Source organism: Myotis myotis, unplaced genomic scaffold (assembly GCF_014108235.1).
Source record: "Myotis myotis isolate mMyoMyo1 unplaced genomic scaffold, mMyoMyo1.p scaffold_m19_p_20, whole genome shotgun sequence".
Lineage (NCBI taxonomy): Eukaryota > Metazoa > Chordata > Mammalia > Chiroptera > Vespertilionidae > Myotis > Myotis myotis.
The window spans coordinates 13,418,597-13,436,834 of NW_023416325.1; the positions used below are offsets into that span (position 1 = coordinate 13,418,597).

The following is an 18,238-nucleotide window of genomic DNA, read 5'->3' on the forward strand; positions in this document are numbered from 1 at the left end:
GCGCCGCCCGCGCCCCGCCCGCACACCGCCCGCGCCCCGCCCCGCCAGCGCGCCCCCGCCCTGCGCGCTCCGCACCCGGGAGCTCGGCGGCTCGCGCTCGGCCCCAGCTGGGCAGGGGCGCACGTGCTGCGGGGCGCGCCGCGCTTCCATTGGCCGGTCCTGCGAGCGCGGCCTCGGAGCCCGTCCGTGAAGGCGGGGGCGCAGGGGCGGGCCGTGCGGGGCGGGGCGGGACTCGGGGCGAGCTCAGCGGAGAGCGCCGCGCGCAGGCGCCTGCGGGCCCGGGCTGGGCGCCTACCCGCAGGGTCCTGTGGCCGCGTGGAGCTGCGCCCCAGGAAGCCTACCTTCTCCGCGCGCGTGGACCGGCCGTGGACGTGATGGGCTCACAGCTCCCGGGTCGACGTGGGGCGTGCGGGCCGGTGCGTGGCGCCGGGTTTTCCTGGCCAGACCTTCCTGAGCCCTGTCCGCAGGGGACGGCGTCTTGCGCGCTCCCCCATCCTCCTAGGACTCTCCAAGCCATTCTACCTCTGGATCTGCACCTGGCCCCTAACGCTGCTCTGGAACCCCCAAATCGGACCCGATAGCGCTCTCGGCCCCCCAGGCAGCCCGCCCTCTCTCGCTGTGCACACTTTGTTCCCCAACTCCTGTCATGTCATTAGTTTATTGGTCCCATAACCTTTCTCTATAGATTGGTTTGTAAATTACATAATACCTTTAAGAAACCCACGCTGTTGCGGTCACAATGTGTATAACATTTTCATATATGTTAGCACCTTTAGATCTTGTTTCTTTTGTGCAATGCACTGTACAGATCTGTGTCTTTGGGCGTCACGGGTTGATTGCGTAGAAGGCAGTGGATATTGCCTCTTAAACATTTGTGGGAGCGTAGCCATTCTTCCAGCGAGGTCCTCCGCAAACCTGGCCGCAAAGTGGGAACTCATGACCTGTTAAGATGCGTTTTCCAGAGATGTGTTAGCATCTCCATTAACAAGTCCTTCAGGTCTTCAATTTCCAACTAGGTTTCCTTTTTCTTGGGAATTGTCAGGATTACTTTGTCTTAAATATTAAGCTTTCCTTGTTTTTGCTATTGCAAACACCTTTTCTCAGCTTGTTCTTTGTGTGTGTGTGTTTTAATTTTAATTTTTATTGATTTCAGAGAGAGGAAGGGGAGAGGGATAGAAACATCAATGAGAGAATGATCGGTCAGCTGCCTCCTGCACGCCCCCTACTGGGGATGAGCCTGCAACCCTGCCTTGTGCCCGGACCGGGAATCCAACTGTGACCTCCTGGTTCATAGGTCTGCACTCAACCACTGGACCACATGGGCTGGGCTCAGCTAGTTCTTTGTTAAAAGCAAATTATAATTCTGATATGAGCCAAAAATTTACATACTTTTGTAGTCTGCTTTTTGAAGGGGAATTTTTCTGTTATTGCAGTTTTTTATAAACATTTTTAGTGGCTGCACAATATTAAACTTACCATATGCCTACCTACAGATCTGTGTGCGGTGGTTGGGCACTTCAATTATTTCTGCAGACCCCTTCATTCTCTGAAAATGTTAGCACCATGTTCTTTGCATATGGTTCCTAGCTTCATTCTTGGAGACTTGGCTTTCCTTTACAATGTCAGTGATTGCAATATGTATGTAAATTGTAGGTGACCTTCCAGCATCCTGGCCTGTCAGCTCCCTGGCCCCTGTCCTGCCAGGGTCTTGTCCCCTGCATGGCCACCGATACGAACCCCCTCCTGACCACTGACCAGCGCCTTTCAAATGTTTTTAACTGTGACGACAGTAAAAGAATCATTTTGTGGGTATGAAATTTCTGTGTGGGATAATGGTAATTTTGGGACTAGATAGTGGTGATGGCTGCACAGCAATGTGAATGCAGTTAATGCTGCTTTGTTATTCGCTTAAAAATGGATAAAAGGGCCCCGAGGGGCAGAGCTCGGTTGCTTGGAGTCATCCCGTGCCCTGAAGGGTTGCCTGTTCAGTTCCCCCGGTTAGGGCACATACCTAGGTTGCTGGTTAGATCCCCGGTCCTTTGGGGAGCTTATGGAAGGCAGCTAATCAATGTTCCTCTTTCCCTCTCTCTCCCTCTCCCCCTCTCTAAAATCAATAAAATATATTTGTTAAATGGCTTAAATGACAAATTTTATGTTGCCGAAACCGGTTTGGCTCAGTGGATAGAGCGTCGGCCTGCGGACTGAAAGGTCCCAGGTTCGATTCCGGTCAAGGGCATGTACCTGGGTTGCGGGCACATCCCCAGTAGGAGATGTGCAGGAGGCAGCTGATCGATGTTTCTCTCTCATCGATGTTTCTGACTCTCTATCTCTCTCCCTTCTTCTCTGTAAAAAATCAATAAAATATATTTTAAAAAAATAAAAAAAAATGACAAATTTTATGTTGTGTTTTACCACAATAAAAAACAGTAAAAAAATAAAGGCCCTAGCCAGTTTGGCTCAGTGGATAGAGCATCGGCCTGTGGACCGAAGGGCCCCCAGTTCAATTCCAGTCAGGGCACATGCCCGGTTGCAGGCTCGATCCCCAGTAGGGGGCGTGCAGGAGGCGGCCGATCAATGATTCTCATCATTGATGCTTTAATCTCTCTCTCCCTTTCCCTTTCTCTCTGAAATCAATAAAAATATATTTTATAAAAGCCCTGGACCGTGTCACTCAGTTGGTTGAGCGTCATCCCATGCACCAACAGGTTGCTGGTTTGATTGCCAGTCAGGGCACATGCCCGGTTGCAGGCTCGATCCCCTGTGGGGGGTGTGCAGGAGGCAGCTGATGTTTCTCCCTATCCCTCTCCCTTCCTCTCTCTAAAATCAATAAAGATGTTATTTTTAAAAAAACTAAAAAATATTTTTTTCATTATGATCTAGTATAGTTTCATTATTTAAAACATACTTATTTTATGTAATGCCCTAGTGTTTTCTATACATGTTTTATTTTTTTTTAAATATATTTTATTGATTTTTTTACAGAGAGGAAGGGAGAGGGATAGAGAGTTAGAAACATCGATGAGAGATATACATCGATCAGCTGCCTCCCGCACCCCCCCCCCCCCCCCGGGGATGTGCCTGCAACCAAGGCACATGCCCCTGACCGGAATCGAACCCGGGACCCTTCAGTCCTCAAGCCAATGCTCCATCCACTGAGCCAAACTGGCTAGGGCTATACATGTTTTATTTTTATTAACTACTCTTTGTGGTTTCACCAGGCACCCAGCCGCCACAGCCTGTAGTCTGCCAGCCTCCCTGTCCTCACCTCAAAGCCTCAGGGCTGGGCAGCCCCTTTCTCCCACCGCGTCCTTGCCCGGCAGCCCCCCCCTCCCCCCAGTCCTGGGTGAGCAGTCTGCGTGGCTAGAGAAGTGCTTCACTCCTGGAGGCTAGTTTCTAGGGCAGCGCAGTCCCCGTGGCAACCCTGCACCTGCTCCACCTCCTGTGCATTCAGTTTCCCACTTTCCTGGAAGACGATCCTACGCCTCCTCCCCCGCTGGCTCTGTGTCCTACTTTACTGCAAACTTCCACACCAACAGGAAGTCTGATGGCTCCTCTCCCACCACCGACCTCCCTCCTGCCCCCCGCCACCCCCCCACCCACATGATTACGTCACTCTGTCCTCTCCAAGGCCAGAGAGCCACTAGTCCTGTGCACGCTGAAGGGCCACCTCAGTCACGACATCCTCGTTCTTCTGCATCCGCAGGCCCCTGGTACTGGCTGTTCCATCGGACGAGGCCGCTGTCATCTCAGGACGCCCTGTGCACTGGACGCAGCACTGAGGTGTCGGCTGGGGACTCAAGCCAACATGGGTGAATGCAACAGGTCACACATTTCAAAAGTGGATCAGAATATGGAACCCATGGCCTTGCAGGCGGTGCTGTGGGGCCGAGACTCCAGCCCATGCAGCGCCATGGTGCGTGCTGGCTCACCACACAGGTGGATGCTGAGGGCTCGGCCAGTCATTTCCCCAAGGACTAGCCGGGTGGGTGGTACAGGCTGAACTGTGTCCCCCCCATATGTGTCTACATTTGGAGATGGGGGTCTTTGAAGAGATGATTACATTAAAGTGAGGCTGTTAGGGTGGGCCCTGATCCGGTCTGACCTGTGTCCTTGTGAGAAAGGACACAGAGAGAGGACACAGGGAGGTGGCTGCTGCAAGCCTGGGAGAGAGGCCGCAGGAGAAGCCAGCCCTGCTGACACCTTGCTCCCGAACTCCCACCCAGCCTGCAGAGCTGTCAAGAAAAAATTCTGCCGAGCTCCCCAGCCTGTGGGACTTTGTTTTTTGATTTCAGAAAAGAAGAGAGGGAGAGAGAGACACACACACATATCAATGATGAGAGAGAATGATTGATCGGCTGCCTCCTGCACATCCCCAACTGGGGATCAAGCCTGAAACTCAGACATGCCCTGACCGGGCATCGAACCCTGGTTCATAGGTCAATGCTCAACCACTGAGCCACGCCGGCTGGGTGCCTGTGTTATGGCAGGCCCAGCAAGCGAATACACTGGGGTTTAGTGTAGGTGTCACCTAAAGCCGGTCTCCTAAAGGGTCTGCCAGTCTGCCTCTGTCCACATGTTCTCCCTAAAGCCCTCTAGGGGGGAGACCAAGCAGCCTGCGTCGGTGTGACTCAGTGCAGGCTGCCAGGCTGCCACGCAGCTGCAGGACTCTCGCCTGGGCTGGGGGCTCTGCTTGGCCAAGTCAGGGGTGAAGGCTCTTGGTGGCCCCTGGAGGTCTGAGTTTCTGTGAGTTGCTGACAGTTTCCTTTATGACAGTCAGGCCCATTAGGAAGTGTGCCGTTACTGTAGGCATAGCAACCACAAGCTATTTTATGTTTTTTCCAAATTAAAGCATTTCCAGCTTCAGGATTAAGGAGAGAAAAATGGAAAAGCAGAGATGAAATTAAGTTACTGATGGAAGCGGTTGCCATGGCATCATGCTCTCCTTGGAGTCTGCCAGCTGCCACTGTGATTTCTCCCTTCATCCCACAAATGAAAGATTCCGGGAAAGGAAATAGAAAAATAAAATACGTCTTAATTAGAATTAGTAACTAAAGACGGGAATGCCTATTTTAATAGTAACTATATACCAACATATGGGGTTTCTCAAAATTTAAACAAGTCACCTGGCATCTTATTAAAATGTTGATGTTGAAATGCATGTACGAGGTGGGGCCCGAGATTCTGCACTTTAATTTTTAATTGTAACAAAATGTACATAACATTTGCCATCTTAAACCCCAGTCGCTGCATTTCCAAGGGGCTCCGGGTGATGCTGACACAGGGGCCCGTGGCCCACATTCTGTGGTCAGGCTGTAGCATAACCTTTCTTTGTGCTGGAGCCGAGGTAGGTGGTGGGCACGTCACACGGCGTGCTTTCCGGGAAGTTCCTGGCAGGGGGACCAGAGAAGGGGCAACGTCGCTTCAGAGGAGTGAACAGGACTTGGCCTGGCTCGGAAGTGTGGCTGGGATCTGCGCGTGGGGATCAAAGCTGGAGGAGGTAACAGTAAAACACTTAAAACTCTGCCACTGCTGTACTGACCACTCCCCAGTGCTGGGCCCGGAGCCTGCTCTCCCTCGTTCTTGCCATTACAAAGGATGCTGGTGCAAACGCTTTTGTACACGTGGCTGTTTTCCCTACAATTCTTGTCTAGGGGGGAAAAAACCCCAGTAACGGAATTACTGAGTCAAAACACATCTTCTGATGGGCTCCAGTCCCTCTAGATTCCACTGTATTAATTTACAGCACTACTGGCAATGCCTAAGGCTACATACTTCCTTGTAATTTCACATTGGGCTTTTATAATTTTGCTTTTGCAGAAAAAAACAGAAAGTAGGGTATGCACAAAATGGCATCTTTTTAATCTTCATCTTCTACACACACATATATCTGTGTGTGTGTGTGTGTATGTGTGTGTGTGTATAAATTTTAGAGAGGAAGAGAGAGAGAAACATCAATCGGTTGCCTCCCACATATGCACCCTGAAGGGGATCAAGCCTGCAACCTAGGTATGTGACAAATGGAACCTGTCACCTTGGGTGTCTGGGACAACGCTCCAACCCACTGAGCCACACTGCTCAGGGCACATCTTCATTTTAATCTGCATTTCCTTCTTTACTAATGGCCCTGAAGGTTTTCTCTCATGTAAGCAGACAGTATTTATTTGATTGGCTATCAGTTGGGAATGAGGCAAAGTGTTTGTGCTTTTGTGATTCATTTTTTTAAAAATAGACTTAAAAATGTATTTTTGATTTCAGAGAGGAAGGGAGAGGGAGAGAGAGAGAGAAACATCAATGATGAATCATTGATAGGCTGCCTCCAGCACACCCCACACTGGGGATCGAGCCCACAACCCGGGCATGTGCCCTGACCGGGAATTGAACGGTGACCTCCTTGTTCATAGGTGGACGGTCAACCATTGAGCTGTACAGACTGGGCCAAAATAGGCTTTTATTATTGGTCACCCATGGCAGAGTGCCCCCACCCCCCTGTTGTTCGTATTGGCCTGTGCTGAAAGTAGATGAGAAGATATTTCTCTCCAGTCCTCCAGTTTGTCCAAGTCACTGGATTTAACTAGTTCTCTCCAACCACAACTGCCCTTCTAGATGCATTTGTTAGAAACGGCATAGGTAGGCAGCAAGCATAAAAACAGGGGAGACTCATTTCATCCTCAAGATGAAAAGAGCTTGAAGTTATCACTCAAGAAAAGAGATGACTAAACTAGAAATCAATGACTTCCTGGATCCATCAGAGAACTGAGGTCACAGGACACCCCACACCTACAATTTCATGGGTTTTATCTCCAGCGAGCCCCAGTAGCTTCTCACAGTGAAGATGGGAGCAAAATTCCCTTGGTTTACCAGGGGTGGGCAAACTTTTTGACTCGAGGGCCACAATGGGTTCTTAAACTGGACCGGAGGGCCGGAACAAAAGCATGGATGGAGTGTTTGTGTGAACTAATATAAATTCAAAGTAAACATCATTACATAAAAGTGTACGGTCTTTTTTTTTTTTAGTTTTATTCATTTCAAACGGGCCGGATCCGGCCCACGGGCCATAGTTTGCCCACGGCTGGTTTAGACTATGGGGAGAGCAAAAGCAAGCATCTGAAATATGCCCAGATTGTTCATTCCCCATAACGAAGGCCGGCCAGCAAGGGAGATGACCTCCTCAGAGCTCAGCCAACAGGGGAAAGAGATCACCGAACTCCAGCTCCTCTAGCCTGTCTGTCTTACCTAAGAGGGCAGAGTCCCTGAGGAGCACTTATGGAGGCCACAGCCCAGCGCCATAGGCCCACTAGGATGCTGAGACCTATTCGTCAGTAAACAGAGGCATCAATGGGAACAGGTAAAATGAAGACTTTTGTGGACACAAGGTCCTGGAATTCTCAGGCCTGTATGCAGCCTCCCCACTTTGTGATATGGCATCTTCCACAAAATGCTTGTTGGTTCTAATGATTCCTTTACCATAGTAATACCAAATTTTAAACCTCTTGACATCCCCTTCTGTCAACTGCATTCATAGAAGCTCCCGTGTACCAGGATGTACCTGACTCTGGGGACTCTGGGACCGTCTCCCCCAGATCCCCCCTCCATCCTCGTTTGTCCCGCCCCGGAGCCTGAACACCAGTGGCAAACCCACCCCCAGGATGGGTGCGAAGGGCCGAGCCCAGACAGACATGGGGTGAGTGGACTGTAGCCGCGGGTGGGGAGCGAGGCAGGGCCACCCACAGGGAGATCACTGTGACCTGACCTGGCGATTTGATTCTGTGACTGCTGTCCGGGAGGGGCACAGGTGGGGACGGGGCGCAAGGACCAGAGAGTGGTGGTGGAGTGGGGGCTCCCTTAGGGGCCTGACATGACCTCCAGAACCAGAAATGTCCATCTGTTACCTCCAAGGAAAAACAAAATGCAAAGCCAAACAACAAAAAGCAAATGGACTATTTGCACACCGCAGGCAAGTAGCTACTTATCTCTCCAGGGAATGAACTTTGCCAGCCCAGCCCCTCCTGCAACTCATCCTTGCCCTGTGCGCCCCTGGCCACAGGCCACCGTTCTGGCCGTCCAGGGTCGGAACCTGCAAACACTGTCCCTGTGGTTTTATTCCCGTGTCTCCTTGTCAGGGGAGACCATCACTGAGGTCCACCCTCCTTTCTGAAACCTGGGGTGGCCCTGGCCTCGCTAGCAGGGACAGTACCTTTTCCTTTTTTAAGAAAATATATTTTTTATTGATTTCAGAGAGGAAGGAAGAGGGAGAGAAATATCAATGATGAGAATCATTGATTGGCTGCCTCCTGTACGCCCCCGACTGGGGATCGAGCCCGCAACCTGGGCATGTGCCCCAGACTGGAATCGAACCTGGGACCCTTCAGTCCGCAGGCCAACGCTCTATCCACTGAGCCAAACCGGCTAGGGCTAGGGACAGTGCCTTTTCTAACGCTGCAGCAGTGGTGCCTGCGTTTTCTCCTTTAAGCACTTGGCACATCGCACGTCTGTATAACGAATCACTGAACGCACCACCCCTTCCAGGTCACCAGCACCCTGCGGGCAGTCCTGTTTGGTTTAGGGCGACGCTCACAGCATGCAGGGGAGCCTGATGCTCGCCCCGCACTTCGCTCTCTATTGCCTTGAAATTCATCTTTGTTGTTGTTAATCCTCACCGGAGAGTATTTTTCCATTGAGTTTTAGAGAAAGTGGAAGGGAGGGGGGAGACAGAGAAACATCCACGTGAGAGAAACACATTGACTGATTGCCTCCCACACGTCCCCGGACCAGGGCTGGGATCAAGCCTGCAACTGAGGTGCGTGCCCTTGACCAGAATCAAACCCAGGACCCTTCAGTCCGCAGGCCGACGGGCATAGTTCATCTTCCTTAATGACCATCTATCGCCCACCCCGACCTCTACTTGCACGACGTCTCCATTGGGTTTTTCCTGGACTTTACTGGTAAAACCAGGAGGACCACCCTACCTAATGCACCCTCAGGCCCTCTGGCTGACCCATGCTGCTGGCCCCCTCCCTGGGCCACCCCGAGGTGTTAGCAGTCACCTGTTCTTTGTGGCAGGCATCTGCTCTGCTGTGGTTGCTACGCCCACTTTTGGGATCTTCTGGGGCAGAAGCTTTGTGTTCTGTGGGAGGCGGCGGGCGGGGTGCTGGGCTGCCCCACCCTTGCTTACTCAGAGCAGGAGAACTTTCACTGATTTCATTTCTGAAAAGGGCACTGGTGATAAATATTTGAGAAATTGGAAACTACTGCTGTGTGGGATGTGTACAAGTGGTAAAGACTTCCCAAGGCGATCTTTAGAAACCGTAATTCTTTAAAGAAACCGGCGAGGCTCTTGGGTGCTGCACGGCCCCGTCGCGGGTCCCTTCCTGTGGCCTTGCACCAGTGCCCTCCCCCCCCCCCCCCCCCCCGCACTGGGTAGCTGGTCAACCCTCAGGAAACCCTCATTCCCTCGCCCAGAGAGCCAGCCCGTGGCTCCTGCTCAGATGGGAGTAGGTGATGTGGAAGCCGTGGCGGCTCCATGGGGCTTCAGAGCAAACACGAAGGGGGAATGGCCCTGTGGCCACTGGTCCTAGCCTGACTCTCCACACGGGCCTCAGCCGTCAGCTGCGGTGGCCCCTGCGAGGGGACACCCATCTCGCATCTGCAGCAGAGCCCCCTCCGGTGCTGGGGCCTGGAAGCTCTGGCCCTGCTGCCCCAGGTCACTGCACACCGTCTTCCCACCACACACGTGCCTCCCTGGCCTCCCCAGCTAAGAGTGGCTTCTGGTACCTGTTGGTCTTACTAAAAAAGGGGGCATCGGCTCCCCTGCTCCTCTGGCCAAGAAATTCAAGAATAATCCTCTCCAACTCCCACCCAATTAGGTACTTCCCTTCCCGGACACTCTAACCCCGGTCCTTTCCCAAGCCAGTGGCCACAGCGTGGCTGTCCGGGTTATGGAGCGTAACCAGCCGGGCTTTCTGCCCTGGGACGCACCCAGCACATCACAGGCGGCCGCTCTGAACCAGCCGGTGTCAGTCCCCTGGTCCAGCCGGTGAGTGGAAAGCATCTCGACACCAGTGTGAGCACAGGACGTTACTATAGAGACTTCTTCACTCTCAAGCTTAGGAATCAGGACACGGAAGATGAAGGGGCAGAAGGGAACAGGAAGTAACTCTTCCAGGCGTGAGCCAAATGCCTTTCTTTCACAGTAAGGAGGCCCAGCTGTCCCCTCCGAGGCTCTCCAGCCCAGGGGAGGGAGTGGCGAGGTCCCACAGGCTCTTCCTGATCCCCTCATGAGACAGAACTTTGCTCCTGGATCTGAACAGCTTTCCTGTTCCTGCTGTGATCATTCAGCCTTTGAATCCACACGCTTGTGGACCCACGGAAATGCTATGGCCAAGCCCCTGCACATCGTTCCCTCCCTTCCTTCACAGATCGCAGCAGGAGGGGTTGCCTTCAGGAGCCCAGGGCTGGCTTGGCAGCAGGTACTCAGTCTGCAGATCTGACCGGAGGGCGATTGGTACATCAGCATCAGTGGAGCAAAAAGAAACGCACACAACTGGTTTCCTCCACTGGGTGGTTTGCAACTGAAAGGGGACAGGGTTTCTTCCTCCCGTGCTGGCTGCTGGCGACTGACTTCAAAACCCCCAGCAGGACAATGCCCACTGTGGGCCGTCTGATGACACTCTGCTCCCCACAGGCACACCCCAGGCTCTAGTGCTGGGAGAGTGCCTGTGAGCGAGCCTCTGCCCCGAATTCCCGACACAGGGCTCTTAAAACCCATGCAATTTCCTGGGTGATCAGAAGGCTAGGAGCATCTTCAGCTCTAACATTTGGTCTCTGACCCCGGTTCCTGGCACAGGGCTTCTGCCAACCTTGCCAGTTTCTGGGTGCTGGGCGTGCCTTTGGTTCTGAGGAGGCCACTCCGGCTGGGCTCCTGGATGAGGGCTGGTCCCTGGGAACACCGGGCCATGACTAGAAGCTTGGAATCGTCAGTGCCATTCCCATTCTTTGAGGAAGGAGAAGAGCTGGAAGTGGAGTTAATGATGGATCATGCCTATGTGAATCCTCCATAAACCCCAAAGGATGGGGTTCGAGGAACTTCCACACATTGGGAGCTGACACCCCCACCTCTATAAAGCTCCTGCGCTTGGGACCCTCCCAAACCTCGCCCTACAGATCTCATCTGGCTGTTCTGGGCATCATGTCCTTTAATAATCTGGTAGTTAAACGTCTGCCTGAGTTCTGTGACTCTAGCAAATTAACTGGACCCGAGAAGGGGTGTGGGAACCCCTGATCTATATACATAACCTGTTGGTCAGAAGTCCAGTGACAACCTGGGCTTGTGACTGGCATCTTAAGTGGGGGAGCGGAAGGCAGTCCCATGGGACTGAGCCCCGAACCTGTGGGATCTGACACCATCCCGGTGTAGACAGCATCATAATGAAGTTGAATTCTTGGACATCCAGTTGTTGTCCCAAGAATTGCTTGGTGCTTGTTGTATGGAAAACTACCCAACATTGGAAACTTGGGTACCGGAACCCATACATTTTCAAAGAGCATGACGGGTTCTGACCTCTGCCTCCTGCTTTTCAACATCTCCCACCACATGCTCTGCATCCTAGGGCTCCCCTCCACACTGCACGCCAGCCCTGGTGGTCCGCCACCTTGCCCTCTCTCCCCAGCCACGCCACTCTCCGCCGCCCCACCCCCCGCCTGTTTGATCCAGCCAATGACATCATTCAAGAGGAAACACTGCAGCTCCCCAGATCTGCTCCATCACACACAGGCCCCACAGTGCCGGGCATTCCCACTTCTGCTTCTCTTGGTGGCTCTCCCTCATTCTCCGCAGACTCAGTTTCCCACCTAACCTGAAAAAGACATGCCATGGGGTACCTCACTCCACTGTTTCCTCTCCACCTAGAAAATGACCTGTCTTCAGCCCCCCTTGGCCCTAGATTCAGAAAGAGCCTTCACATCCCAAGTCCACCTAGACCCCCCCTTACCTGCTCTCAGCCGTGCAAGGCCCAGTTCCATCATCCCCTTCCACTGCCCCTCCCTCCTTACTTAGATTCAAACAGTCACGCCTGTCCCCCAAGAAAACCCATTTCTTTATTGTTCCTCAGTGGACCACCCACTCTCCTCCCTCCACACTGGGCCCAGCGGGTCTGTGTCTCGCCTCCGCCTGCTCTGGGTTTGGTTTCTGCTCTTCTCAGAGGACCGGTCTGTAGTCACTAGTCAGCCCCGAACACTCCTGTTCTGATGAAATGCAGCAAACTGCGCCACCCAGGGGGCCGGTGTGTAGCACCAGCTGGAATGGCCGCATTACGGCTAAGGCAAGGAACTCACCGGAATTAAAGGGGAAAAGAATGATTCCTAGAGTCCTTGCTGAATAAGGAAGATGATTTTAATTGCTTTCTATAGGATTTGGACAACAAAGAGTGTTACCCTCAAAGGTAAGGCGAATGCTTTCTCCTGTGAGCGTTCCCAATCTCGCCATAAACTCTGGGTTCGGTGGATGAGTCCACTTCCCTGGAGCGGCTGTGGACGGGTTTTCCTCTCAGATGAACAGGAAGCATTTAGGAACATTTGCTACTTACTGAGCACCTTTCTTTTGAAGCCCTTTACTGGACAGTTGAGAAATACTTTCATAATCCTTACCGCACGCAAGAGAGGGATATGGTTCCACTTTACAGAGAGGGACAGAAGCACAGAGCAGCGGTGACCCGCCGAAAGCCAGCGCAGCTACAAGCACAGGCCCAGTTATGGGCCTAAAACCTGTGGTCTTTCCACACGAAACCAGAGACATTTCCAATACTTTGTCTTGCAAGTATCCTCCTGCATGATGCCCGGTGTCGGCAAGAACCGCAGGTCCCAGAGTCCCTGAAGGAGTCAGGTTTCTTGGTCTGAAAACAGGCCGCCCATGACACCTGCCCGGGGCCCAGGTGGGAAGAGACACGTGGGCACTGTGCCAGGACGCCCCGCACGGCCTTCTTCCCCCACAGTCTGAAGACCAATCGCAGAACCCGATGGAGCACTGAAATACCACTGACCCAGGGCTCCAGCCTGTGCTTCTATCACCAATTACTACCAGCAAAGTCGATTAGGAAGATACACTTATCTGGGAAACGTTCTAATAAAGGACCAGACGAATTCATATTTTCACACATAAAATTCCAATTAAACTATACATGCACAGTACTATGTTATTTTGGTAACACAGGGAAACAATTTAATGATTCTAATTTTTTTGTAGTTTTTTTTTTTTACAAGTCAGGTGCCATAACATTCAAATAATCCATCTTTTAAAAAGTACGTTTACAACATCAAAAGAATTAAGATGAAATATAAACCTTTCTACTTACAATTTTTATACAGATTAACCAAATCACAGATACCACAAATAAATGTTAAATTGTAACAATATAATGAATAAACATTCAGATTCTTAATAAAATCTTCCTTTAACTTTTTTTTAAAACTTACCATTATACTAAATAATCTATGCAGAGTTTTGGGGTACAATACCAAGAAGGCACCAACAGTACAAAGCAGATACAAAGCAGTTTCAGAACTTTCTTGAGTGCTCTAAACGGATAAACAGCACAAAAAAGGCAACGAGCTTTAGGGTAAACCTGGTGCAACCCTAGAGAATTCGCTCTGGATTCCCAGTCGTTTCTGATCCACCTGCCGCGCTGGGTTACGGCGAGAGAAACCACAGATTCACTCTACTGCTCCATGCTTCTCATCTGCACTATGGGAATATCATATTTCAAACACCAGCATCACAATTTTAAAGCACAAATGCTTTAAAAATGTATAAGCAAAAGAATTGCTCTGATTTTCAAAACCACTACATTTACAAAAATATTTCCCTTAAACTTGGGATTGCTCCAAAACATTGATTTACAAATATAAAAGTATTATGGAAGGACCCAAAGCATGTGTGCATATGTATGTTGTTACCATACTATATAAAAGTTACCAATTTAAAAACTGTATTAACATCTAAGCAAATAAAGGTAAAACAGTCTCCTCTGAATGGTCTGAATGTTACGTGGCACGCGGCGTGGGCAGTATCCCTGTGACTCCTTAGAGACAACCACTGATGAGCCGTGTGTGGGTCCTGAAAGCTAGCAGCTGCCTCCACACCCATCACCTATGCCTGCAGCAGATGGAATCGCTGTGAACACACCAAGCACTGTGTACTGCACACAAACGCAAAGATGTTCTTCACCCCATGCATCAAAATGGTCTGCGTGTCTCTACCAGCTCTGAAGACCTGAGTCAGCAGAGTCGTCATAAGTTCTCTCAAATCCACCCCACTGGCCTATTAGGTATTTTATTTCACACTAAATGAAAGAATTGGAATGTTTCAATAGGAATTTTTTGCTTACATTTTAGACACCAAAAAAGCCATTAGTTTGAAAGCTTATGTGAGCATACCAATAATGAAAGTGTTCATTCTCACCAATATAAATTTATGACCTAATCTGTACATTTTTAGAGATGCAAGAAGATCCAAATGTTGAGTCTATCGCACATAACAGCTAGTACTTTTCACAGGTACCTTGGTTATGATAATTCTCTGAACTATTAAACCAAGTTGGCATGACTGATTAAAAGCACACCACATATGGCTACAGTGATTCTAGAATGCAGTTAGTGGTTTCATGCCAATCTGACTCCAGGTACCAGCAAAGATGGGAAGAGCCCAGTTCCCAGGCATTAGTAACCAAGACTATGGCTTTCCATTTAGAGGACTGAAGATTAACCTCATAATACTACTAACATTCCACTTAAAGAGTCCACAGAAACAAGAGTAATAAAACTGTCAATGCTCCTTTTAAAATGAAAACTGACTTATCAATGTATCAAGTAACAGTCCGATCTATATCCTGTCAATGTTGTGTGGACCTTGACATGCAGCTCTGAGCGTGGAGCTGAGGATCATGTATTTTAGGGCAAGAATCGAGATGCAGCTTCAATGACTGAGGATGAGTCAGCCATCCTTCTTTAGCCCGTGAGGTCTGAGCCTCAGGACTCTGGGCCGGGTGGGGGGGGCAAGGGATGCTGGGCAGCCCTTCCCAGCGCTCAGCTGTGCCTAGCAGCAGCTCTGGGCACACAGGCAGGCCCTCTTTAGAAAGAACCAGAGAATCCAGCCTGAGACGTTTGGGCTTCTTCGTCAGAGTTTTGAGATATTTTGGACCTATGATTTGAATAAAGAAACAGGTCAGAATTTATTTCTCTGCTGTGCAAGTAGGAAAAATAGGAAACAAATGCTTTCTAAGTCATTTCATGTAAACCAAAGTGTTGGGCAGTGCCCAGTGGGAAGGTGAGGCTGGAAGCATTTCTGTTCTAAGCACAAACTGAACCTGACTGTCCCTTCGGACATGCTGATCCAGAGGAAATCAACACTGAATCTTAACATGAATATGAAGATAGAAGATGTACATTTATTTCCATGAATTACAAGTGCATTTCTTTTCATATTAGCAGGCAATCTTCATAAAACCCATTTTCCATTGCTGTCAAAAATCAAACAAGAAATAAAGGACAGCTGAGAAACGAAAAGCTAAAAATAGAATTATTCCTAAGTGATCTGCTGAATAGCATTTTCCGTGGAACACAACTCAGAGGTAACAATAGATTTTTCATTTCAATCATAGGCATGTGGCACTTGGACAGTCATCTCTGCACAGAAAGCTGTAACAGTCATGCGAGGGTACAGTAATTATTGAACAAGGCAAATATCTCACCACAGAGAGCAGTGGGGGAGTCAAGAGGAGGCACCGCACGGGGATAGAACACCGGGTCAATGCCACAGTGTACAGTGGCAGGAACAATACTTAGAGAGATCAGGAAAACATGGGATTGCGCTCCAAACGTGACTTAGTGCTAGCTTTTTCTGATGGTCTTAGCTCGGCATTATCAGAAACAGTTGAGAGTACTTGGTACTTGAGACAGAACAGTGCTTCATGTCATGAGCTCATGAAGGCTCTATTACAAACTGTTATATTGTAGGCTGAAAATGAACTTGAAATGCTGACATGCTGTAGGAGGAAAAAACTGTACACTTTCTCATTTAAAGACGCAGTGTTTACCCTCTGCTAAACCCTCAGGCATCGAATGTGGCACACCATGTGAAGTAGCTTGGGGTATGCGTACCTGGGGCGGCCCCAGGGACATCGGGCAGCCTACTGGCTACTTCTCCAGGTACTTTCCTCAGCACCCTGCTGTGACCTTTGTACATCTCTCACTAAATCCAGAGTGAAGCTGCCACTTTAAAGGTTTTTGCATAAGTCTTGCCAACACTCTGTTCTGCATATAACACATTTTGGCAAGTGTTATACCTCTATAAATTGTACAAGTAACCACAGTAAATCTACAGAGTGAAATTGCTGAGTGCAGTACATTATTCTTTTATTTAGAAAAATGTACTGAGTTTTCTAAAAGCTGGGCAAATAGCACATACCTTAAATGTTAGTGACTAACATGATATGAGAAAAGATGCTGACAAGGGCCCCCAAAGATTCCCGGGATAGGAGCACTTGCTGCAGGCGGCAACGTCATCCCAGGTGTTTCCACGAGTTCCTGCTCTGGGGAAACAATTACGGTGAAAAGGTGAAGTGCAAATAAGGGGCTGTCACTGACTTAAAGTGCCCTAGGTCGTAGCCTTCCCTATCATAAAGTGAGACGCCAGTGACGAGAGCCAACCTGGAAAAAACTGTCTCTGGTGTGACTGCATGGGTCAGCAGGGCGTCGTGTAAGAAAGGATTCAGGAGAGGGAAGAAAGGATTCAGGAGAGGGAGGAACCACTGCATCTTTCAAACCAGAAAGTGATTAGTGACTAAAGCAACGGTAAGCAGTAGGTGCACTGAAAGTACATACTGCCACAGGTCACCGGTGGGTGACACACACAGGGGTGCCAGGAACAGTTCTCTGGACTGAAGGAATTCTTTGAAAGCATAAAAGCCACAACTACCAGAAACCGCTCCTCCGAATGGCTCAAAGGAGTCAAGGTGGGTAAGCCGAGACGGGCTGAAGACAGGACCAGGGCCAGGAACTGGGAAGAACACCGATGTCTGGGCACATCCAGTCCTCTGATCCCTTGTCCTATCGGAAACAAACAAACAGACCCGAGTTAAAAATGCCCTGGCTGGTGAGGCTCAGTAGTGAGAGCACCAGCCCAGACACAGAAGGGTTCAGGTTCAATTCCCGGTCAAGAGCATGTGCCTTGGTGGCAGTCTGATCTCCGGCCCCGGTCTGGGCACATTTGGGAGGCAACCAATTGATGTGTCTCTCTCACATTGATGTTTCTCTCTCCCACTTCCTCCACCCCTTCATCCCTCCCACTCTCTCTAAAAATCAATGAAAAAAATACCTCTTCAGGTAAGGATTAAAAAAAATAAAAAAGAATCACATTAAAACATCAGCAGTAGCATTAGAAAAGTGTTAAAATGAAAAGAATGAACCATAATAAAACATTACCAACAGCAACATCATGAAAAGCAAAAAGTGAAAAAGGGAAAAGAACCTGCAAAAAGGTCATTTCACTTGGAACACTTGGGCATGTGAAACAGGGCAGCTTTGAAGGGCGGGGCTGTCTTCGAAGGCACCTCTCTTCAGATGTCTCCATACACTTGTGGGGGACACACGGACACACACACACTTGCTCACAGGCTAGCTGGCTGGCTTCAGTAGACTCAAGATTAACCCACCACGATAATGATCAAAACCAGAGTCTGAGGGTCTTTATAAAGTAATACGAAGTAAAAATCTCTTCCCCCTCCCCCTCTTCTCAGTAAGTCTCTTTTTCTCTGGATGATCAGGTAGGACAAAATCAACTACACAGGCAGCAGGACGTGTGCTGTTACTAATGCTCTGGCTGTGGTGCAGAAGAACAGCAAAACAAAGTGCTGGTTGGAAGAGGATGGCGGCCCGATTCTGGAGATAGGGAACTGTGGCCTAGTTCCCACAGGCAGGGGTGGGTCTCATCATCCAGGTCGAGGGGAGCTGGCCTCTGAGAGCACCCTGAAAGGCAGCTGGTGGCAACTTGCTGACAGCTTTCACTCATTTTCCGTACGTGACAGGGTTCACTTGGCTCTCCAGATGTTTGCAAATGGGTCTCCTCCAAAAGTACAAGGAGCACATTTCCCCTCCATTATCCCCATTCTCTATTCCACTTGGAGAAATTATATTTCTCAAAGTGCATTTCCTATGAGCACTTAATAAACAAACAAGGAGCAACTGAATT

At 49.9% G+C, this 18,238-nt stretch overlaps 1 protein-coding gene across 5 annotated transcripts in view; it reads right to left on the reverse strand.

The window, feature by feature from the left end:
• Positions 1–5,179: 5,179 nt before the first annotated feature.
• Positions 5,180–18,238, reverse strand: part of MAPK1 (mitogen-activated protein kinase 1) — a 90,839-nt gene continuing 77,780 nt past the window's right edge. For 4 of the 5 annotated variants that reach the window (XM_036354488.1, XM_036354490.1, XM_036354486.1 and 1 more), the window contains one exon: positions 13,139–17,097. The gene's annotated coding sequence lies outside the window, so the exon portion shown is untranslated. Of the gene's footprint in view, positions 5,489–13,138; positions 17,098–18,238 lie in introns of those variants that run through there. The other variant, XM_036354487.1, reaches the window with a different exon arrangement.